Source organism: Staurois parvus, unplaced genomic scaffold (genome assembly GCF_062004578.1).
Source record: "Staurois parvus isolate SC_StPar_1 unplaced genomic scaffold, SC_StPar_1.0 ptg000165l, whole genome shotgun sequence".
Taxonomy (NCBI): Eukaryota; Metazoa; Chordata; class Amphibia; order Anura; family Ranidae; genus Staurois; species Staurois parvus.
In genome coordinates, this window is record NW_028317961.1 from 786,799 (window position 1) to 811,268 (window position 24,470).

Genomic DNA, 24,470 nt, shown 5'->3' on the forward strand with positions numbered 1-24,470 from the left:
TATTGCCTGTGTGGTCTTGAAGCTGCGGCCAAGACAACACAGTCCTCCCATGATGAGTAGGCGAATTGAATTGCCCTGTGCCCCTGAACTTTGCTGTACCAGTCTGTGGCCTGCGACTCACTGTACCTGGATGGAGTTTTGGCTTTGATTCTGGACCTAACCCTATTCTGCACAGAACCTTTTGCCCTGCATGCTGGACTTAACCCTGCTCTGCCTGGAACCCTTTGTCCTGTGTGCTGGACTGAACTCTGCTCTGCTTGGACCTTTTGCCCTGTGTGCAGGACTTAGCCCTTTGTCTGCCAGAGTCCTGCCATCCCTGCAGTGTGTTCAGCCCTGTGTTATAGATTTACCCCTTTGCCTACCAGAACTCTGCTTTCCTTGACTTTCAATAAAAGCCTTGTGTGTATTCCTGCTCTCTCTCTGTGTTCGGTTCCACCCACTCCTCTGTCACAGGTTAGATTTGTTTTTATCAAGCATCTCCTGCATGGAAAAAACATTGCCATCCTGACAATAGCAGAGCCTAGATAGCAGTAAAAACCTGCCAAGGTTTTTAAGCCTTCAATACTCTATCCAAACTAAGACTAAAATGCTGGACATACACATTACCCTAAATCCATATGATGAATCAATCTATGGGGCAGCTCAGTGGCTAAATGGTTAGCACTTCCGCCTGGCAGTACTAGGGGTTCGAATCCCCACCACGGCACCAACTGCCTAGAGTTTGCATGTTCTCTCTGTGCCTGTGTGGGTTTCCTCCAGGTACTCTGGTTTCCTCCAACACTCCAAAGACATGCTGGTAGCTTAATTGGATCCTGTCTAAATTGGCCCTGCTATGTGTATGTATGAATGTGAGTTAGGGACCTTAGATTGTACACCCCTTGAGGGTTAGGAACTGATGTGAATGTACAATATATATGTAAAGCACTGCATAAATTATTAGTGCTATATAAGTATGTGTAATAAATATATAAATGTATTCCAAATCAAAGGATGATGTTTAGAGATGAGCGAAGTATTCAAAAATTCGATTCGGCTGATTCGGCGAATTCGCGGAATAAATTCGATTCGAGTCGAATATATTCGCTGCGAATTTAACTTATAAAAAGGGTGTTTCTAGGCTTCAGAGAGCCTTTATATTAGTGCAGAACACTGTACCTTTAATTTAAATGCCCTTGGAGTCTGCTGGGGAAGAGAAATAATACTGTCAGTCAGTATGACATGCAGATGAGTGCCGTCGATCTTAGATCTCACCGCACACTTCACTCATTTGGGCAGTCACGGGGCCAAAACCAGAGTGTGGAGCCACAGTGTGGCGGTGGAGGCAGCAGCAATGGGAGGCCATACAGCACCCTATGACAAAATGGAACCCACCAGCAGTGTGAGGAGACCTGAAAGTGGCACATGGCAGAGTGTGGCGATGGAGACAGCAGCAATGGGAAGCCGTACAGGGACCCATGACACATTCTGGACCTGGCAGCAGCATGAGGAGGCGGTACGGGGGCCCATGGCAGATTACGGGCCTGGCAGCAGCAATGGGAGGCCCGTAATCTGCCAGCACCCTATGACAAAATGGAACCCACCAGCAGTGTGAGGAGACCTGAAAGTGGCACATGGCAGAGTGTGGCGATGGAGACAGCAGCAAAGCAGCAATGGGAGGCCGTACAGGGACCCATGAGACACTCTGGACCTGGCAGCAGCATGAGGAGTCGGTACGGGGGCCCATGGCAGATTACGGGCCTGGCAGCAGCAATGGGAGGCCCGTAATCTGCCAGCACCCTATGACAAAATGGAACCCACCAGCAGTGTGAGGAGACCTGAAAGTGGCACATGGCAGAGTGTGGCGATGGAGACAGCAGCAATGGGAGGCCGTACAGGGACCCATGAGACACTCTGGACCTGGCAGCAGCATGAGGAGGCGGTACGGGGGCCCATGGCAGATTACGGGCCTGGCAGCAGCAATGGGAGGCCCGTAATCTGCCAGCACCCTATGACAAAATGGAACCCACCAGCAGTGTGAGGAGACCTGAAAGTGGCACATGGCAGAGTGTGGCGATGGAGACAGCAGCAATGGGAGGCCGTACAGGGACCCATGACAGATTATGGGCCTGGCAGCAGCATGAGGAGGCGGTACGGGGGCCCATGGCAGATTACGGGCCTGGCAGCAGCAATGGGAGGCCCGTAATCTGCCAGCACCCTATGACAAAATGGAACCCACCAGCAGTGTGAGGAGACCTGAAAGTGGCACATGGCACAGTGTGGCGATGGAGACAGCAGCAATGGGAGGCCGTACAAGGACCCATGAGACACTCTGGACCTGGCAGCAGCATGAGGAGGCGGTACGGGGGCCCATGGCAGATTACGGGCCTGGCAGCAGCAATGGGAGGCCCGTAATCTGCCAGCACCCTATGACAAAATGGAACCCACCAGCAGTGTGAGGAGACCTGAAAGTGGCACATGGCACAGTGTGGCGATGGAGACAGCAGCAATGGGAGGCCGTACAGGGACCCATGAGACACTCTGGACCTGGCAGCAGCATGAGGAGGCGGTACGGGGGCCCATGGCAGATTACGGGCCTGGCAGCAGCAATGGGAGGCCCGTAATCTGCCAGCACCCTATGACAAAATGGAACCCACCAGCAGTGTGAGGAGACCTGAAAGTGGCACATGGCAGAGTGTGGCGATGGAGACAGCAGCAATGGGAGGCCGTACAGGGACCCATGACAGATTATGGGCCTGGCAGCAGCATGAGGAGGCGGTACGGGGGCCCATGGCAGATTACGGGCCTGGCAGCAGCAATGGGAGGCCCGTAATCTGCCAGCACCCTATGACAAAATGGAACCCACCAGCAGTGTGAGGAGACCTGAAAGTGGCACATGGCACAGTGTGGCGATGGAGACAGCAGCAATGGGAGGCCGTACAGGGACCCATGAGACACTCTGGACCTGGCAGCAGCATGAGGAGGCGGTACGGGGGCCCATGGCAGATTACGGGCCTGGCAGCAGCAATGGGAGGCCCGTAATCTGCCAGCACCCTATGACAAAATGGAACCCACCAGCAGTGTGAGGAGACCTGAAAGTGGCACATGGCACAGTGTGGCGATGGAGACAGCAGCAATGGGAGGCCGTACAGGGACCCATGAGACACTCTGGACCTGGCAGCAGCATCAGGAGGCGGTACGGGGGCCCATGGCAGATTACGGGCCTGGCAGCAGCAATGGGAGGCCCGTAATCTGCCAGCACCCTATGACAAAATGGAACCCACCAGCAGTGTGAGGAGACCTGAAAGTGGCACATGGCAGAGTGTGGCGATGGAGACAGCAGCAATGGGAGGCCGTACAGGGACCCATGAGACACTCTGGACCTGGCAGCAGCATGAGGAGGCGGTACGGGGGCCCATGGCAGATTACGGGCCTGGCAGCAGCAATGGGAGGCCCGTAATCTGCCAGCACCCTATGACAAAATGGAACCCACCAGCAGTGTGAGGAGACCTGAAAGTGGCACATGGCACAGTGTGGCGATGGAGACAGCAGGGAGGCCGTACAGGGACCCATGAGACACTCTGGACCTGGCAGCAGCATGAGGAGTCGGTACGGGGGCCCATGGCAGATTACGGGCCTGGCAGCAGCAATGGGAGGCCCGTAATCTGCCAGCACCCTATGACAAAATGGAACCCACCAGCAGTGTGAGGAGACCTGAAAGTGGCACATGGCAGAGTGTGGCGATGGAGACAGCAGCAATGGGAGGCCGTACAGGGACCCATGACAGATTACGGGCCTGGCAGCAGCATGAGGAGGCGGTAGAGGGGCCCATGACAGATTACGGGCCTGGCAGCAGCATGAGGAGGCGGTACGGGGGCCCATGGCAGATTACGGGCCTGGCAGCAGCAATGGGAGGCCCGTAATCTGCCAGCACCCTATGACAAAATGGAACCCACCAGCAGTGTGAGGAGACCTGAAAGTGGCACATGGCACAGTGTGGCGATGGAGACAGCAGCAATGGGAGGCCGTACAGGGACCCATGAGACACTCTGGACCTGGCAGCAGCATGAGGAGGCGGTACGGGGGCCCATGGCAGATTACGGGCCTGGCAGCAGCAATGGGAGGCCCGTAATCTGCCAGCACCCTATGACAAAATGGAACCCACCAGCAGTGTGAGGAGACCTGAAAGTGGCACATGGCACAGTGTGGCGATGGAGACAGCAGCAATGGGAGGCCGTACAGGGACCCATGAGACACTCTGGACCTGGCAGCAGCATGAGGAGGCGGTACGGGGGCCCATGGCAGATTACGGGCCTGGCAGCAGCAATGGGAGGCCCGTAATCTGCCAGCACCCTATGACAAAATGGAACCCACCAGCAGTGTGAGGAGACCTGAAAGTGGCACATGGCACAGTGTGGCGATGGAGACAGCAGCAATGGGAGGCCGTACAGGGACCCATGAGACACTCTGGACCTGGCAGCAGCATGAGGAGGCGGTACGGGGGCCCATGGCAGATTACGGGCCTGGCAGCAGCAATGGGAGGCCCGTAATCTGCCAGCACCCTATGACAAAATGGAACCCACCAGCAGTGTGAGGAGACCTGAAAGTGGCACATGGCAGAGTGTGGCGATGGAGACAGCAGCAATGGGAGGCCGTACAGGGACCCATGAGACACTCTGGACCTGGCAGCAGCATGAGGAGGCGGTACGGGGGCCCATGGCAGATTACGGGCCTGGCAGCAGCAATGGGAGGCCCGTAATCTGCCAGCACCCTATGACAAAATGGAACCCACCAGCAGTGTGAGGAGACCTGAAAGTGGCACATGGCAGAGTGTGGCGATGGAGACAGCAGCAATGGGAGGCCGTACAGGGACCCATGAGACACTCTGGACCTGGCAGCAGCATGAGGAGGCGGTACGGGGGCCCATGGCAGATTACGGGCCTGGCAGCAGCAATGGGAGGCCCGTAATCTGCCAGCACCCTATGACAAAATGGAACCCACCAGCAGTGTGAGGAGACCTGAAAGTGGCACATGGCAGAGTGTGGCGATGGAGACAGCAGCAATGGGAGGCCGTACAGGGACCCATGAGACACTCTGGACCTGGCAGCAGCATGAGGAGGCGGTACGGGGGCCCATGGCAGATTACGGGCCTGGCAGCAGCAATGGGAGGCCCGTAATCTGCCAGCACCCTATGACAAAATGGAACCCACCAGCAGTGTGAGGAGACCTGAAAGTGGCACATGGCACAGTGTGGCGATGGAGACAGCAGCAATGGGAGGCCGTACAGGGACCCATGAGACACTCTGGACCTGGCAGCAGCATGAGGAGTCGGTACGGGGGCCCATGGCAGATTACGGGCCTGGCAGCAGCAATGGGAGACCCGTAATCTGCCAGCACCCTATGACAAAATGGAACCCACCAGCAGTGTGAGGAGACCTGAAAGTGGCACATGGCAGAGTGTGGCGATGGAGACAGCAGCAATGGGAGGCCGTACAGGGACCCATGACAGATTACGGGCCTGGCAGCAGCATGAGGAGGCGGTAGAGGGGCCCATGACAGATTACGGGCCTGGCAGCAGCATGAGGAGGCGGTACGGGGGCCCATGGCAGATTACGGGCCTGGCAGCAGCAATGGGAGGCCCGTAATCTGCCAGCACCCTATGACAAAATGGAACCCACCAGCAGTGTGAGGAGACCTGAAAGTGGCACATGGCAGAGTGTGGCGATGGAGACAGCAGCAATGGGAGGCCGTACAGGGACCCATGAGACACTCTGGACCTGGCAGCAGCAAGAGGAGGCCATACAGGGGCCCATGGCAGAGTGGCGAAGCGTAAGCAGCTTAAATTGAAGGCCATACAGAGGCCTATGTTAAAAATAATGTTTGGGGCATGATTCATGGCGGATTTAGTCAGTTGTGTCAGGAACTGGTGGTTTGAAATCCAGACTAATCCACGCCTGATTCATTTTCACAAACGTGAGTCTCTCCACACTTTGGGTGGACAGTCGTGTCCTCCGCGGAGTTACAATACCTCCTGCCGCACTAAACGCGCGCTCCGATGCCACGCTACTGGCCGGGCATGACAGCCTTTCAAGGGCAAATTCAGCTAGTTGGGGCCAAAGGTCAAGTTTCGTTGCCCAGTAGTCAAGGGGATTGTCTACCTCGGTTGGCAGGGTGCTGTCCAAGTAGGCCCAAGCCTGTTGTTTGAGGTCCTGCTCCAGGTCCACCTGATGCTGCTGCGGCTGGTTAGTAGTTTCCTCACTGCGCTGGTGAAGAAAGCTACTCATCATCGACTGCAGACTGAGGCAGCCGCTGCTGGTGGAGCTGCCACTGCTCCTACCACCCCACCCCTCCCCTGCTGCCATGGCAGCGGAACGCGAGCGCACAGGGCCCACAGTGTCTGAGGATGGACGTTGGCGCAGAAAGTCAGAGACCAACTGACTACATAGGTGGTTTTTATAGTACGTTATTTTGGCCTCCCTCTCAGCAGGTGTAAAAAAGGCCACCATTTTTGAACGGTAGCGAGGGTCCAACAAGGTGGACAGCCAAAAGTCATCCCTCTGTCTGATGGTTATTATTCGGCTGTCGCTACGCAAGCAACCGAGCATGCTATGGGCCATTTGTGCCAAAGAATGCGAGGGACTCCCTGCCTCCATCTCCACAGCATACTGCCACGGTGCGTCTGGGTCCTCTGACTCCTCCTCCTCCTCTACCAGATGCTCCTGCTCCTCCACTCCTGTCCGCTGAGTGGAAAAACCACCCATTTCACTCAATAATTCCTGAGCACCAATGTCCTCCTCTACCTCCTCCTCTTCTTCCTGTCCTGCCCCCACAGGGGTCATGTGGCGTTGAGATCTGTGCGCCACGTCTACCGCACCCTGACCAGCCATTGTTAACAGCATTTGTTCCAGGACGTGCAACAGAGGAATGACGTCGTTCATCCCATAGTCCTGCCGACTCACGAATAGCGTGGCCTCCTCAAAGGGCCTGAGCAAGCGGCAGGTGTCACGCATGAGCTGCCAATGGCTGACATCCAAGTTACACAGGGGAGTACCTTTATCCGCTTGTAACATCAGGAAATCGGTGATGGCCTTTCGCTGTTCGTAAAGGCGGTTAACATATGTAGGGTTGAATTCCACCTTGTTGCAACGTCACAGCATGAGGAGTCGGTACGGGGGCCCATGGCAGATTACGGGCCTGGCAGCAGCAATGGGAGGCCCGTAATCTGCCAGCACCCTATGACAAAATGGAACCCACCAGCAGTGTGAGGAGACCTGAAAGTGGCACATGGCACAGTGTGGCGATGGAGACAGCAGCAATGGGAGGCCGTACAGGGACCCATGACAGATTACGGGCCTGGCAGCAGCATGAGGAGGTAGTAGAGGGGCCCATGACAGATTACGGGCCTGGCAGCAGCAATGGGAGGCCCGTAATCTGCCAGCACCCTATGACAAAATGGAACCCACCAGCAGTGTGAGGAGACCTGAAAGTGGCACATGGCACAGTGTGGCGATGGAGACAGCAGCAATGGGAGGCCGTACAGGGACCCATGACACACTCTGGACCTGGCGGCAGCATGAGGAGGCGGTACAGGGGCCCATGGCAGATTACAGGCCTGGCAGCAGCAATGGGAGGCCCGTAATCTGCCAGCACCCTATGACAAAATGGAACCCACCAGCAGTGTGAGGAGACCTGAAAGTGGCACATGGCAGAGTGTGGCGATGGAGACAGCAGCAATGGGAGGCCGTACAGGGACCCATGACACACTCTGGACCTGGCAGCAGCATGAGGAGGCGGTAGAGGGGCCCATGACAGATTACGGGCCTGGCAGCAGCAATGGGAGGCCCGTAATCTGCCAGCACCCTATGACAAAATGGAACCCACCAGCAGTGTGAGGAGACCTGAAAGTGGCACATGGCAGAGTGTGGCGATGGAGACAGCAGCAATGGGAGGCCGTACAGGGACCCATGACACACTCTGGACCTGGCAGCAGCATGAGGAGGCGGTACAGGGGCCCATGGCAGATTACGGGCCTGGCAGCAGCAATGGGAGGCCCGTAATCTGCCAGCACCCTATGACAAAATGGAACCCACCAGCAGTGTGAGGAGACCTGAAAGTGGCACATGGCAGAGTGTGGCGATGGAGACAGCAGCAATGGGAGGCCGTACAGGGACCCATGACAGATTACGGGCCTGGCAGCAGCATGAGGACGCGGTAGAGGGGCCCATGACAGATTACGGGCCTGGCAGCAGCAATGGGAGGCCCGTAATCTGCCAGCACCCTATGACAAAATGGAACACACCAGCAGTGTGAGGAGACCTGAAAGTGGCACATGGCAGAGTGTGGCGATGGAGACAGCAGCAATGGGAGGCCGTACAGGGACCCATGACACACTCTGGACCTGGCAGCAGCATGAGGAGGCGGTACAGGGGCCCATGACAGATTACGGGCCTGGCAGCAGCAATGGGAGGCCCGTAATCTGCCAGCACCCTATGACAAAATGGAACCCACCAGCAGTGTGAGGAGACCTGAAAGTGGCACATGGCAGAGTGTGGCGATGGAGACAGCAGCAATGGGAGGCCGTACAGGGACCCATGACACACTCTGGACCTGGCAGCAGCATGAGGAGGCGGTACAGGAGCCCATGGCAGATTACGGGCCTGGCAGCAGCAATGGGAGGCCCGTAATCTGCCAGCACCCTATGACAAAATGGAACCCACCAGCAGTGTGAGGAGACCTGAAAGTGGCACATGGCACAGTGTGGCGATGGAGACAGCAGCAATGGGAGGCCATACAGGGACCCATGACACACTCTGGACCTGGCAGCAGCATGAGGAGGCGGTACAGGGGCCCATGACAGATTACGGGCCTGGCAGCAGCAATGGGAGGCCCGTAATCTGCCAGCACCCTATGACAAAATGGAACCCACCAGCAGTGTGAGGAGACCTGAAAGTGGCACATGGCAGAGTGTGGCGATGGAGACAGCAGCAATGGGAGGCCGTACAGGGACCCATGAGACACTCTGGACCTGGCAGCAGCATGAGGAGGCGGTACAGGGGCCCATGGCAGATTACGGGCCTGGCAGCAGCAATGGGAGGCCCGTAATCTGCCAGCACCCTATGACAAAATGGAACCCACCAGCAGTGTGAGGAGACCTGAAAGTGGCACATGGCAGAGTGTGGCGATGGAGACATGGGCCCCCTGGCCACGCTTGACTTTCTGGCCACATAGTCGACATACGGCTACGTTTACTTCCTCGGGCGGCTTGACGAAAAATTGCCACACCGCCGAGTAGGAAACTTTGCACCCGCTACTCCTCACTGGCTGACTGCTATTTCCTCCGTGCACACCGGCACCACTACTGGCCGTGGTGGTAGGCTGCAGTGGAGCTGGTGCTCTACTCCGTGGCCGTTTGCCTCCACTGACACTGCTGCGACCCTGCTGCCTCCTGGGCAACCCACCGACTGTTTTGCTCGCTGCCAAGCTGGCACCCTCTTCTCCTGATGATGCGGAAGCAATAGCCTGATGACGACGAGGCTGCCAAGTGCGATCAGCCTCATCATCATCAATTAGGGTCTCCGCCTCACTACTAGCCCCCTCGGCTGCGTGTTGGTCAGGAGACAGACCTGTCTCTAGACCGGCTACCGAGCCACTCTCCTCGCCAGTACTTCTTCGCCTGGCTGCTGAAGAGGCGGATGTCTCCCACCGTTCCTGACCGCCCTCTGTTAGCTCTTCCTCACTGTACAGTGGGGCTGAGCCCACAGCATGCGATACTTCGCTTGGTGAGGGAACACCAAAGGACAAGGGCAGGTAGAGGACACGTGATTTCAGTGGGCTTGCTCCCGGGCCATGCCAACTAACGGTTGTGTCTGACGTACCCACCGACCGTTGGCTGTAGGTGTCAGAGGTGACCTGGGAAGAGGAAGACGACCGAGCCAACCAATCGATGACGGCAGGGTTGTCGGTGGAGACACGACCGCTGGATGACACCGGGAGCACTGGCCTCTGGCTGCGACTAGTGCTGCCTCGACCCCTTCCTCTGCTGCCACGTCTGCTTGCTCCTGAAACATTGCCTCCTCTGCCACTCCTCTGCGTGTTGTCTGACATACACTTTAATTCAACGATTCTGTGTCCCTGAGTAACAATTCTGTGTCCCTGAGTAACGATTCTGTGTCCCTCAGTAACGATTCTGTGTCCCTCAGTAACAATTCTGTGTCCCTCAGTAACAATTCTGTGTCTGTCCCTGAGTAACAATTCTGTGTCCCTCAGTAACAATTCTGTGTCCCTCAGTAACAATTCTGTGTCTCTCCCTGAGTAACAATTCTGTGTCCCTCAGTAACAATTCTGTGTCCCTCAGTAACAATTCTGTGTCCCTCAGTAACAATTCTGTGTCTGTCCCTGAGTAACAATTCTGTGTCCCTCAGTAACAATTCTGTGTCCCTCAGTAACAATTCTGTGTCCCTCAGTAACAATTCTGTGTCTGTCCCTGAGTAACAATTCTGTGTCCCTGAGTAACAATTCTGTGTCCCTGAGTAACAATTCTGTGTTCCTGAGTAACAATTCTGTGTCCCTCGGTAACAATTCTGTGTCCCTGAGTAACAATTCTGTGTCTGTCCCTGAGTAACAATTCTGTGTCCCTGAGTAACAAATCTGTGTCCCTCAGTAACAATTCTGTGTCCCTCAGTAACAATTCTGTGTCCCTGAGTAACAATTCTGTGTCCCTGAGTAACAATTCTGTGTCCCTGAGTAACAATTCTGTGTCCCTCAGTAACAATTCTGTGTCCCTCAGTAACAATTCTGTGTCTGTCCCTGAGTAACAATTCTGTGTCCGTCAGCAACAATTCTGTGTCCCTCAGTAACAATTCTGTGTCCCTCAGTAACAATTCTGTGTCCCTCAGTAACAATTCTGTGTCTGTCCCTGAGTAACAATTATGTGTCCCTGATTAACAATTCTGTGTCCCTGAGTAACGATTCTGTGTCCCTAAGTAACGATTCTGTGTCCCTAACTAACAATTCTGTGGCCCTAAAGTCTCTCTGGCCCTAACTCTGTCCCTAATACAGACAGGTCTGTCTCTCTTGAATGACCGCAGGCTAATGGAGAATTGTAAGATGGCCGCAATTTATAGCTCCACCATTACACAGTGCTGGCTGGCTGGCTGCTGATTGGCTAATGCGATCACATGTCATGAATGAATGCATTATGGGTCAGCGCGCCTTGTCTGCGCGCCTTCCCAGAGATCCCCGCTCCGTCGCCACACATGTCGCCGCCATTTTTGGGAAAATTCGATTCGTGCATCCGAAGTTGGCTAATTTTCGGATTCGGCGCGAATCGAATATTTCCCAATATTTGAAACGAATTCCACTTCGCCATGTTCGATTCGCTCATCTCTAATGATGTTGTCAGTCACAAATTGGTGTCCAACTTCAATATCAAAAGCAACAAAACTTACCAAGCCTCTTGTTAAGAGAACAATGCCATAATAACGGTCTTGTAATAATAATATAAGTTATTATTTATTCATATACAAGAATAATTACACTAAACTATTTTGATAGCACATTTTTCAATTGTTTCTTAAACTGCCAAATTTGTATACTTCTATAGGAAACAACAAATTTGCAGTATAGTAGCACAGTACAGAAACATCATATCCCAGTGGGCTTCAGGTGGGTCTGAATTTTAGACCCATTTAGTTCAGATTGTATATATACGTCCAATGACTTAGAATACCAAAAAAAAAAAAAAATCAAAATGCAAGTATATCATATGGCAAGCTTTGCTTTATATGCAAAAACTTTTTAGTGGGTAATCCAAGTGAGAAGCTAACCAAAACAGATTCTTCATAGCATCCCAGTGCATTATAATCAGATAATCAAATTTTTAGATTTTCTAAATGTGGTCATACACTATACAATCTGACTGTATAATCTTTGTATCTCTGTATAACCCTTGTGTAATTTTGGTATAATATTCTTTGGGTTTACCGAAGCAACAAGGACATACCCTAAATAATCCATTGAATTCATATCAAATTACGCAGGGTCTTGTACTGCATAGTTGATGGCAGATCCAAATAAAATTGAACAATCAGATTGTTAAGTGTATGGTCAGCCTTTCAGTGACAATATTTGGCTGTGTGGATAGAGTATATGTTTATATCCATGAATACCACATGGCAGAACCTTCTTTCTAAAGAGGCTGCCAGGACATGTAGACACAAAGTCTTCCTTAAAAATAGCAATTATTAGTTGCCATCTTAGTAAGTTCAGCCTCAAATGTTTGTTTGTTTTCCACGTGGAAGATTATCATAGTCTGGTTTTATTGCTGACTTTTTAAAACATTAAAATACTACACTATATATTTCCATCTAGGCTCCGTGTGGTGAGCGCATTTCCCCTAGGGTCTTGTTCTGGTTGTGTGTCCAACTGTTCTGAGGAATGATCCATGGAGGTCCCTTATGTTTGGGTTATAGGCTATTGATCATTGGCCTTCTGGTGAGTGCCTGGTGGTGAATGACCTTTGCAATGTGGATGAGCACACTGAACTGAACACTTTTGGAATGATTATTGGAGATCTTTATCGGACTTTTCTTCTTTTTGCTGAGATTGTCTTATAATGGCCTTTTGTTACATACTGTATAATCACTGGCACTTTATGAGCACTATTAATTAGCTAATTTATCACTTTTCCATCAATGTTTACATTCACTCTTAGTTTTATAGACACTTTGTATAGTATCTAGTTATTGTCAGGGTATTTTTTACATTTATATATTTGTTATATTTGTTTATATGCTGCACTATTTTGATTTTATCCATTTACATCTGTTTACATCATCATCTGTCAACATCCATTTTTTTGGACCGGACCAAAGCCCCATATTTGTCCAATTTTGCATCAATTTTTACATTGGTAGTGGATGTAAAAAACTGATGAAAACTTGTAGAAACTGATGTAAAATGGATATAAACTAATGAAAAATATTTTCATTGAAAAAATGTGACTCAACTGTAGAAAAAAAATGGAAAGCCTGTGTGAAAGGACCCTTACTGTTGTGTCAGTGAGTGTCGGGATCATTTCAGGGTAGGTCATCACTGAGAACAAGGAAGGAACCAACAATCCAGCAACTCCTTTGGGAGTAAGTGCTACATAAGAACACATTCGTTTAGGTGGTTTTTGCACAGCAAACTTTCTAATCTAAGCAATATAACACAGATAGATGTGTGCCACTTACATTTAGTGTGTCTGGAGGGAATGCAGACATCTCTAATGTGAGCAGAGAATGCAGGAAAGCATAGGTTCTGTGTGATAACTGACTCAATTCAAGAAATATCTCATATAAGCTCTGTAGGCACAAGTACTTCTGAATGATCTCTGCATGGCATATGCTCTAGCTGGAACGAAGGCGGTCATGAATGGCAGAGTCAACAGATCAATGGCCGTTCACATATATTTAAAACTTATTTTAAAACTACAATTCTTTTAGTAAACATATTCAAACATAGGTATATACTACATTAATCTGATCACATATCCAAGGAATAATTTGTGTGTGTGTAATTTGTTAAAAATAGAGCTCTAGATACAAAATAACAGACAATTTGGATTGATCTTACAGTTTCCGCCGTATATTGTTGTCACAGTAGTACCGTAGAGGCCACAGCATGTGGTGGGGAACACAAGCACTTGATATCTGGAAGTGTGTTTGATGTAAAGATTTTGCTGTGCAATAAAGTGACAATTCTAGGAACAGGTAAGTATAAAGAGTCTTCTTTTACAGAGAGTTTTTGTTTCATTTTTAATGAAGGTGACAGAGTTACTTTAATTATGTTTGTTAGACTCAAAACTGCACTTACACTTGTACAAGCATTTATAAGCGCTCACAACAAACATCAGCATTTTATCTGTGTCACTCAATACTACCTTCAAAATATAATATCTCATTTAAACTTTACATGTTAATGCAATTTCAAAAATTATTTTTAATAATATTTAATATTCAGCTTTCTATAAGGCAGCCTTTTAGAAGAATATTAAATTAATTTTACATAGCAGAGAATACACAAATGCCATTTTGTCCTTTTGTTCGTGTTTTTGTTTTTCTCCTACCGGTTTGTTTACAGAACTAACTCAAAATATTACCTCAAAGTCAAAACTAATGTAAATGTATACCTTTATATAAAGAAAGACTAAAAAAATCTGGCTACCAGGAACTGGTAAGTTAAAGTGCATAAAATGTGTAAAAAAGTGATTCCTGTGAATTTAGCTGCTGTGGATTAACCCTCCTGAGGATTTATCCCCCTTCCTGACTAGGCCATTTTTTCGCATTACGGCACTGCATTACTTTAACTGACAATCGCACAGTCATGCAATGCTGTACCCAAATTAAATTTACATCTATTTTCCCCCACAAATTGAGTTTTCTTTTGGTGGTATTTGATCGCCTGTGCATTTTTGTATTTTTTGCGCTGTAAATAAAGAAAAAAGACCAACAATTTTGAGAAAAAACAATATTTTTGACTTTTTGCTATTAAACATGTCCAGCAAAAAAAAATGAAAAAATAAAATTTTGTTGTAAATTTAGGCAAAAATTTTTTTTAATTTTTTTTTACTAGTAATGGCGTTGATCAGCGACTTATAGCGGGACTGCGGCAGACATTCTGACACTGGGGGGAACTGACTTGGTGTCACTGACATCCCCAGTGACACCAATACAGTGTTCAGTGCTACAAAAAAGCACTGACACTGTACTGACACTGGGCAGAAAGGGGTTAACATGAGGGGCGATCAAAGGGTTAGCTGTGTGCTGGGTGTGTTTTACTATGGGGTGGTGTCTCTGTGCTTCACTGTAAGCATACTGCTTTGGATGGCTGGGCTGTGCTGGGCGGTGCTATTCTGGTCTCCGATCAGCTCTATGGTCAACTGGGAGAACCACTGGCTGCATTGTCAGGTTCCCCCGATGGCACGGGACTGCCCGAGAGGAAGGCAACGGGGGGGGGGACATCTTCTCCCTCTGCTTGTAAAAGCAATCCTGCAGCTGATTAGCCACTAGGATGAATGAAAGCCGATCACCGGCCGAAGAAAACAATACAAGTTGCAGGCATCATCCTGGTATAACCACTCAAAGTCCAGCGATGTATCAGTACATCGCTGGTTCTTGTTGGGTATATACAGTGGGGATTGAAAGTTTGGGCACCCCAGCTAAAAATTTGTATTAATGTGCATAAAGAAGCCAAGGAAAGATGGAAAAATCTCCAAAAGGCATCAAATTACAGATTAAACATTCTTATAATATGTCAACAAAAGTTAGATTTTATTTCCATCATTTACACTTTCAAAATAACAGAAAACAAAAAAATGGCATCTGCAAAAGTTTGGGCACCCTGCAGAATTTATAGCATGCACTGCCCCCTTTGCAAAGCTGAGACCTGACAGTGTCATGGATTGTTCTCAATCGTCTGGGAAGACCAGGTTATGTCAATCTCAAAGGTTTTAAATGCCCAGACTCATCTGACCTTGCCCCAACAATCAGCACCATGGGTTCTTCTAAGCAGTTGTGTAGAAAACTGAAACTGAAAATAGTTGACGCTCACAAAGCTGGAGAAGGCTATAAGAAGATAGCAAAGCGTTTTCCAATGTCAATATCCTCTGTTAGGAATGTAATTAAGAAATGGTAGTCATCAGGAACAGTGGAAGTTAAAGCAAGATCTGGAAGACCAAGAAAAATATCAGACAGAACAGCACGCAGGATTGTGAGAAAAACAATTCAAAACCCACGTTTGACTGCACGATCCCTCCAGAAAGATCTGGCAGACACTGGAGTTCTGCTACACTATTCCACTATAAAGAAATACTTGTACAAATATGGTCTTCATGGAAGAGTCATCAGAAGAAAACCTCTTCTACGTCCTCACCACAAAAATCATCGTTTGAACTTTGCAAATGAACATATAGACAAGCCTGATGCATTTTGGAAACACGTTCTGTGGACCGATTAGGTTAAAATTGAACTTTTTGGCCGGAATGAGCAAAGGTACATTTGGAGAAGAAGGGGCACAGAATTTAATGAAAAGAACCTCTGTCCAACTGTTAAGCATGGGGTTGGATCAATCATGCTTTGGGGTTGTGTTGCAGCCAGTGGCACAGGGAACATCTCACGAGTAGAAGGAAAAATGGATTCAATAAAATTTCAGCAAATTTTGGATGGTAACTTGATGCCATCTGTGAAAAAGCTGAAGTTAAAGAGAGGATGGCTTCTACAAATGGATAATGATCCTAAACACACCTCGAAATCCACAGGGGATTACATCAAGAGGCATAAACTGAAGGTTTTGCCATGGCCTTCACAATCTCCTGACCTCAACATAATTGAAAATCTATGGATAGACCTTAACTGAGCAGTGCGTGACAGACAGCCCAGAAATCTCAAAGAACTGGAAGACTTTTGTAAGGAAGAATGGGCAAAGATACCTCAAACAAGAATTGAAAGACTCTTGGCTGGCTACAAAAAGCAAATACAAGCTGTGATACTTGCCAAAGGGGGCAGTACAAGATATTAACTCTGCAGGGTGCCCAAACTTTTGCAGACACCATTTTTTTGTTTTCTGTTATTTTGAAAGTGTAAATGATGGAAATAAAATCTAACTTTTGTTGACATATTATAAGAATGTCTAATCTGTAATTTGATGCCTTTTGGAGATTTTTAAATCTTTCCTTGGCTTCTTTATGCACATTAATACAAATTTTTAGCTGGGGTGCCCAAACTTTCGATCCCCACTGTATGCTATGTTCATTTTTTATGAAGCCTGTTGGCTGAATCAAAAAAAGAAAGGAAATCTCTGCAAGAAAAAGTGTGTGGTATGCCCACCATTAGAATATACTACCCTGCATTCACCCACTTCTAACGGTGGGCACACATGAAATGTTTTTTTTTTGTCGTTCAGCCCATGAGCTGAATGAAAAAAAAAAGAATCTAACAAATTCCTCTATTCACATCGACCGATGTGGAAGAAGAAATGTCTGCCAATTTTTTTTTTAAATAAATACATTTTTAAATATATGCCGAAGCATAGGGGCCATCCACCTACTGGCCACCCCAGGCCCCCCTGCTTTGACATGCTCTTTACCGGCAGATGAAAAATCTCATCCAACAGCGCTGCACACACTTACTTATGTATATTCTGAGAGCAAGGCCCTGTTGCTGTCAGAATAAACAGATCGGTGCTGCAGCTGAATGGCATTTCTGCAAAGAAAACAGCATTGGCTAACAATAAAAGTAACATAAAAAAACAGTAGCTCCATAAAACAACTTCTTTATTAAAATATGTGCCAAAAAATATTATAAAATATATATGCCGAAGCATAGGGGCCATCCACCCACTGGCCACCCCAGGCCTCCATGCTTGGGCATATATGCTCTTTTTTAACTGCGGATGAAAAATCTCATCCAACAGCTCTGCACACACTTACTTATGTATATTCTGAGAGCAAGACCCTGTTGCTGTCAGAATAAACAGATCGGTGCTGCAGCTGAATGGCATTCCTGCAAAGAAAACAGCAATGGTTAACAATAAAACAGTAACAATAAAACAGTAACAGTAAAACCATAACAGTATAACAGTAACTCGACAACAAAAAAAAAATTCCAACTCTATTTGTTTTTTAAACTTTTTCTTTTTTTGTATTTTTTCTTTTTTATGGGTTTTTGTAACTTTTTTTTAACTTTAACCAAATTGTAGGGTCTCTCAAAATGCGATAGCCAGTTTCCTGACTACCCAACATCTTTTGAGACCCTGTGCAAATATGTGCCCCGAATTATGCCGTGCTGTACCCTATACTAATACTCCACTAGTGTGTGGTAGCAACGGAAGCAGTTCTTGAGGCAGAGAGTAGGTTGGCCAGCACAGGAGGGACAAAAAAAGCGGGTGTCATGCCTAAGTCCGCGTCTGCTACAGACATCTTTTTTGGGGTGTCCTTTGAGTTGGGGGTACTAGCAATGGCATCAGGAAAATGCCTCTCATGCAGCCAGATAACTGCATCTAGGTTGGGTGTTTGGGCCATATCACCTTCAGGATTCAAAAGGGCCATGATGATCTCTTTTCCTGGAATTTTAGGAAGGATCCACTACGTCCAGTTGCTTTGTAAAGCACAAAAGTGTTATATAGAGCCAATTGAAATAAACAGACACTTTTTTGTACCAGCATCTGGCTTTTTGGGAAACTAAGTATGAATTCATGATCTGGTCGCTGAAGTCCATCCCTCCCATGTTAAGGTTATAGTCATGGACACAGAGGGGCTTCTCAACAACACCAGCTGCCATGGCAATTTGGATGGTCGTGTCTGTGTGAATGGAAGACAGGACAAAAACATTCCATTTGTCCTCCCACTTCACTGTGAGCAATTCATCATTTCTCAAGCAGGCTTTTTCCCTTTTTTTAAGATGGGTATTTACAAGCCATTGGGGGAATTAGGTTGCATGATGCCACATGCGTCAATTTCAAGATTGTACAAATGTCTAAATAGTGGCACGCTTGAATAAAAATTGTCTATGTATAAGTATGGAAAAAGGATAACACCAAGTCCCAAACTATGTTGCCACTGCTCCCCATGTAATCTGGGCATCTGGGGGGCTCCACGTGACTATCTTTTCCCTCATAAAACTTATATGTATAGCCTGTTGCCATCTCACAAGTCTTATACATCTTGACCCCATATCTAGCAGGCTTACTGGGGAGAAATTGTTTGAATGCAAGGCGGCCAGAAACACTAATGAGGGACTCAACACAGATGTTTTGCTAGGGAGTATAGACATCTGCAAGTTTTTGGTTAAGGTGATTTATGAGGGGCCAAATTTTGTGGAGTCGGTCAAATTTAGGGTCACCCCAAGGACGACAAAGTGTGTTGTCATTGAAATGCATAAAACACATTATACTCTCATATCTATGCCTCGCCAAGGCAGCAGAGTACACGGGCATATGATGAATTGGGTCTGTGGACTAATACAACCGCAATTATTTTTTTTAGTAATACTCATGTTGAAGGTTAGGCCCAAAAAAACTATAAATTCGGAAACCGTAATAGGTTTCCAAGCAAATGGTCTGACAAGGTTTGAATTTGGGTTGGCAGATATAAGTTGCTTTGATCCACAATCAATGCATACAGATCTTCCATGAAAAACCGCTACAAAAAATCAAAGGGAGTAGTTAAATTTGCTGTTTCCATCTGAATTCTGGGTTGGGCAGTGAATGGGGGAAGTAGAGGTGCTGCAGAATTTGTGGGCTGCCAATCAGGATTTGCAAGCACATCCAGAAAGACACTAGGGGCTATACAGGCCTGTATGCAAATTCTTGGTGGCTGTGGGACACTATTTGTGCTAGCCACTGCACCAGCTTGTACTGCCCTTTCTGGACTCACCACATCACCAAGTGATACTGCAGTGCTGGTATTTATAAGACCAGGATGTACTAGGCCGCTGGTGCTCGCCAGTTCACCAAAAAGTGAGCGGCACTAGTACTGACACTCTGCTGCATATGAGAATCATCATGCAATTGTAACATCTCAGCAACCTGGAAACGGGATCGGGTATGCCTGACCTTAGCAGGGACCTCTCCATCATCTGAGCTATCTGTCAGGATGCCGCTGCTGTCTACATTTTCGTATTCTGAGGCAGATTCTTTCAGTGAGGCTTCCCCTTTACTCTCATCTGACATGCTCAGAATCCTGTAGGCCTCTTCACTTTTGGCCACTTTATTTATAGGTACCTAGTGCGATTTAAGGGAAAAGAGCACCTGGCTGTTAGGGACTGCCTGAACCGCTACATAAAAATTTACCTGCAAGTGCTAGTAGAGATCAGACCTGATTCTGTGAACACTGCGGTTTTGTATGCAATGTATCAAGTGATAGTGATCTACTGACACTGCACTTGCTGGGGGAGAAGGGGGGAGGGGGGGTTAAGCTTAGGGGCTAAACGCAGGCACTGGCAGGTGCCGGGCTGATCCCGCTAACACTGCATTTTTTTGGACACTATACTAATGTGAACGCTTGTATAGTGCTAATCTGATCAAAGATATTGATCCGTTCAGACACTATACTAGCAATGGAGGTTTATTGTGTATGTGAGTGTGTTTCTGGCAATCAAGGGGTTAAATTTGATGACTGATGTAGTGACGAGCAATCTGAAGCTATCTGGGAGGGATGCTAACTGACGCTAACGCTAGCTGAAGTCGCTGGTGACACTAATACAATGATCGGTAAAAAAACTCTGTACACTGTACTAATGACACTGGTGACAGAGCAGTGAAGGGGTTAACTGGGGGGCGATCAAGGGGTTAAATATGTCCTAAATGTGTTTTTACTGTAAAAGTGTGCTGTTTTACTCTGTATCTGCTTTTTTCTCTCTCTGGGACGGAATGCCCAGAGAGAGAAGATTTCATCATTTCCTGTACCTGTGTAAGTGTAAACACAGGTACAGGAAGATCTGTGATAGGGCAAGGATCAATAATCAGATCCAGGCCAAATATCAATGGTCCGAATCTGATGATTGATCTCTTGGGCATCAAATCATGGCAACACTGGGTCGGCATGCGCACGTATATATACGTGATTTTGCGTACCCGTGCCACTCTATAAAACAGTATTTCTGCTATAAGGTGGCACGGAAGCGGTTAATAATAGGTTGCGCTGATTGGCATTATTTGTTTAACGTGTGGTGGGTGTCTATCTGCATGGGAACACTGGTGGCACTGAGAAGTGGAGCACTTGTTTTGTTTACACCTACACAAGCACTTTTTACCTGACTACCTATTCGAAGGCCTCATTCACACCATACGTGCAGAAAAACTGATGGAAACTGACATGCAGATTTCACTTGCAGAGACATCAGTTTACATCAGTTTACATGCACGCTCCAATGAGTTTTATACTGCATATTTATATTGCAGATTCCTGTGCAGAAAAATCTGCACATGATACCAGAGTTGCGGTGTAAACAGGGCACATAGAGAACAATTGATTTTGTTGTACCCTTGCAGAACGCGTACAGAAAAACTGATGTCTCTGCACCATGGTGTGAACCAGCCCTTAATGTTATTTTGTATTGCTTTAGTATGTCAATTTTGGTCATGTTTTATATTTTGTTTATGAAGGTTTAGAGCAGCAGGGTTTATTTATGACATTAGGTTTTACAACTATATATAGTTTTTACATAACCACGCTCCTTATGTCTTTGCACTTTTATCTACTATGCTTACTTTAAAGCTGTTTGAAATGGTATAATCAGCACACTGTTGATGAATATTTGTAGCAAATTTGCTTGGACTGGTAATTTTTTTTACTGTGTATTTAATAAAGTTTTAAACTTTGAAGTATTTACAGCAATATCCAATATAGAACATAGCCTTGAAAAGAGAGCAAACTCGCTACAATTTGTATGGGCTGAAAGGTATTGCATTCTCATCAAATTAGCTCAACATTGAATGTTTTACATTTGCTACTGAGTCCTTAATATTGACATAAACAATCAATTAATTTTAGGTAGTCATGATTATGGTTTCTAAACATATTAATTCTTTGCTCACAATCAAAAATAGAAATTTATAACATGAGGATTCCTTTTTAAAATCATGAATAACCAAAAAGTGCAGCGCTACCCCTTAGAAAACTAATAGGCGGACAGTGGTGGACAGCCCCTATGTGAATGTGAATCACCAAAATGCTGTATTCAGCTTATACTGCTGAAACCTTAATAACTGGTATATAACTCAAATAAAATAACTAAATGTGCTGCAAATGTGATCTATTGCACATAAGCGTGGATACCCCAGCAAACAAGGTTCAAATAGAATGAAAAAAGGCCATCATCTTGTTCACTTTTATTAGTATCTAAAAATGCACTCACATTAACCAGTGTACTTGAAACCGTGCACATAGATATTCTTGTAGGTCCCCTTAAGAAAAAAATCAGGAAATCGACATCACCTTCTAACTAAGCATTCCAACTCAATTCCTGTTTGGCTTGACCTTGCCTCCCAAGCTGGATACAGCATTCAGGCGATTCACATCCACATAGGGGGTTTCCACCACTATCTACATGTTAATTTTCTAAGGGGGTACTGCTACATTTTTTAGTTATTAATTTTTTTAGGTGTGGGAACACATTTCAGGGAACAGCAGCAAACCCATTATATATTTTGGCAATAACTGTATTTAATATATATATATATATATATATATACATACACATATACACACACACATATACATACACATACAGTTAGGTCCATATATATTTGGACACAGGTGCAACTTACGTTTTTTTCAGGTATTTGCCAAAACATATTCAAGCTATAGATATATACAGTAATGGATACGGGCTCAAAGTGCACACTCTCAGGTTTATTTTGAGGGTACATCCAAATTGGAGGAAGGGTTTAGGAATTACAGCTCTTAAGAGTAGCCATCCCTTCTCTTTCAAGAGACCAAAGGTAACTGGACAATTGAATCAAAAGGTGTTTCATGGATAGGTGTGGGCTACTTATTTCTTTATCAATTAAGCAGGTAAAAGGTCTGGAGTTGATTCTAAGTGTGGTATTTGCATTTGAAATCTATTGCTGTGAACCTACATCATGCGTTCAAAGGAGCTGTCCATGCAAGTGAAACAGCCCATTGGAAGGCTTCAAAAACAAAACAAAATAAATCCATCTGAGAGATACAACATTAGGAGTGGCCAAATCAACAGTTTGGTACATTCTGAGGAAAAAACGCATTGGTGAGCTCAGCAACATAAAAAGGCATGGACGTCTATGGAAGACAACAGTGGATGATCGCAGGTTCCTCTCTATTGTAAAGAAAAACCCATTCACAATATCCAGACAAGAGAAGGACACTCTCCAGGAGGTGGGCATATCATTGTCAAAGTCTACAATCAAGAAAAGACTTTACGAGAGCAAATACAGAGGGCTCACCACAAGGTTTAAACCATTCATAGGCCTGAAGAATAGAAAAGCCAGATTAGACTTTGCCAAAAACATCTAAAAAAGCCAGACCAGATCTGGAAAAGCATTCTTTGGATGGATGAAACTAAGAATTATCTGTACCAGAATGAGGGGAAGAAAAAAATGTGGAGAAGGCTTGGAACAGCTCATGATCCAAAGCACACAACGTCATCTGTAAAACATGGAGGAGGCAATGTGATGGCACGGGCATGCATGGCTTCCAGTGGCACTGGGTCATTGGTGTTTATTGATGATGTGACAGAAGACAGAAGCAGCCGATTAAATTCTGCAATGTTTAGAGATATACTGTCAGCCCAGATTCAGCCAAATGCAGCAAAGTGGATTGAACAGTGCTTCACAGTACAGAGGGACAATGATCCAAAACCCAGGAGCTTTTGAAGGGAAAGAAGTGGAATATTCTGCAATGGCTGAGTCAGTCACCTGATCTCAACCCAATTGAGCATGCATTTCCCTTGCTGAAGGCAAAACTAAAGGCAGAAAGACCCACAAACAAAAAACAACTGAAAACAGCTGCAGTTAGAGCCTGTCAAATCATCAGAAAGGTGGAAACGCACTCTTTGGTAATGTTCATGGGTTCTACACTTCAGGAAGTCATTGCCAGTAAAGGATTCTCAGCAAAATATTAAAAATGAACATTTTATTTATGATTATATTCATTTGTCCAATTACATTTGAGCCCCTGCAAATGGAAGGACTGTGTATAAAAATGGTTGCAGTTCCAAAAATTTGTACTTGATATGTATGTTCAACCCCTTGAATTAAAGCTGAAAGTCTGCACTTCAAAATCATTTGGATTGTTTCATTTTAATTTATTCTGGTGGCATACAGAGCCAAAAGTATGAAAATTGTGCCTGTGTCCAAATATAAATGGACCTAACTGTATATTGTAACTATCACAATAGTAGCGTTGTGTGCTGCAAGAAATGTGAAGCAGTTCTAAAAACCATTCCTTGAAAGTACCAGTGGCTATCCATGTTCAGACCTTTTTTTTAGATAACATGTTGCCATAAAGTATATGTAAACCCTTACCTTGTGAAACAACCCATACAGTTTAAAATAAGAGGGGAGTTCACATCAAACTGGGACTTTTGAGTTTATGTAGCCAAATGCTGGCTATTTCACCCGCATGACCAAGAGACATTTTAACAAAGACAGCATTGGGCTTGAATCTTTCTAGTGTCCAACTTAGTAGCTCTAATCTTGTGCCCAGAAAGCAGGAAATTGGGGGACGTGTAGTCCGAGGAGTAGGGTCTCTGCATGGAGCAATTGCTGCCAAAAACTGCAAGGTACAGCCAACTGTAAAGAAGTGGAGAATGCTGGGAGAGTATATTTAAGGCCAGATCAGGAAGAAATTTGCTCTCTTTGGAATACCGCTGGAGGCTGAAAGCAGGGGCTCAGCTGCTCTGGACAGTTAGAGCAGGTCTTGCGGTTACTTCAACGTGGAGAACTGTCAGCAGGAGAATTACATACCTGCAAGCAGATCT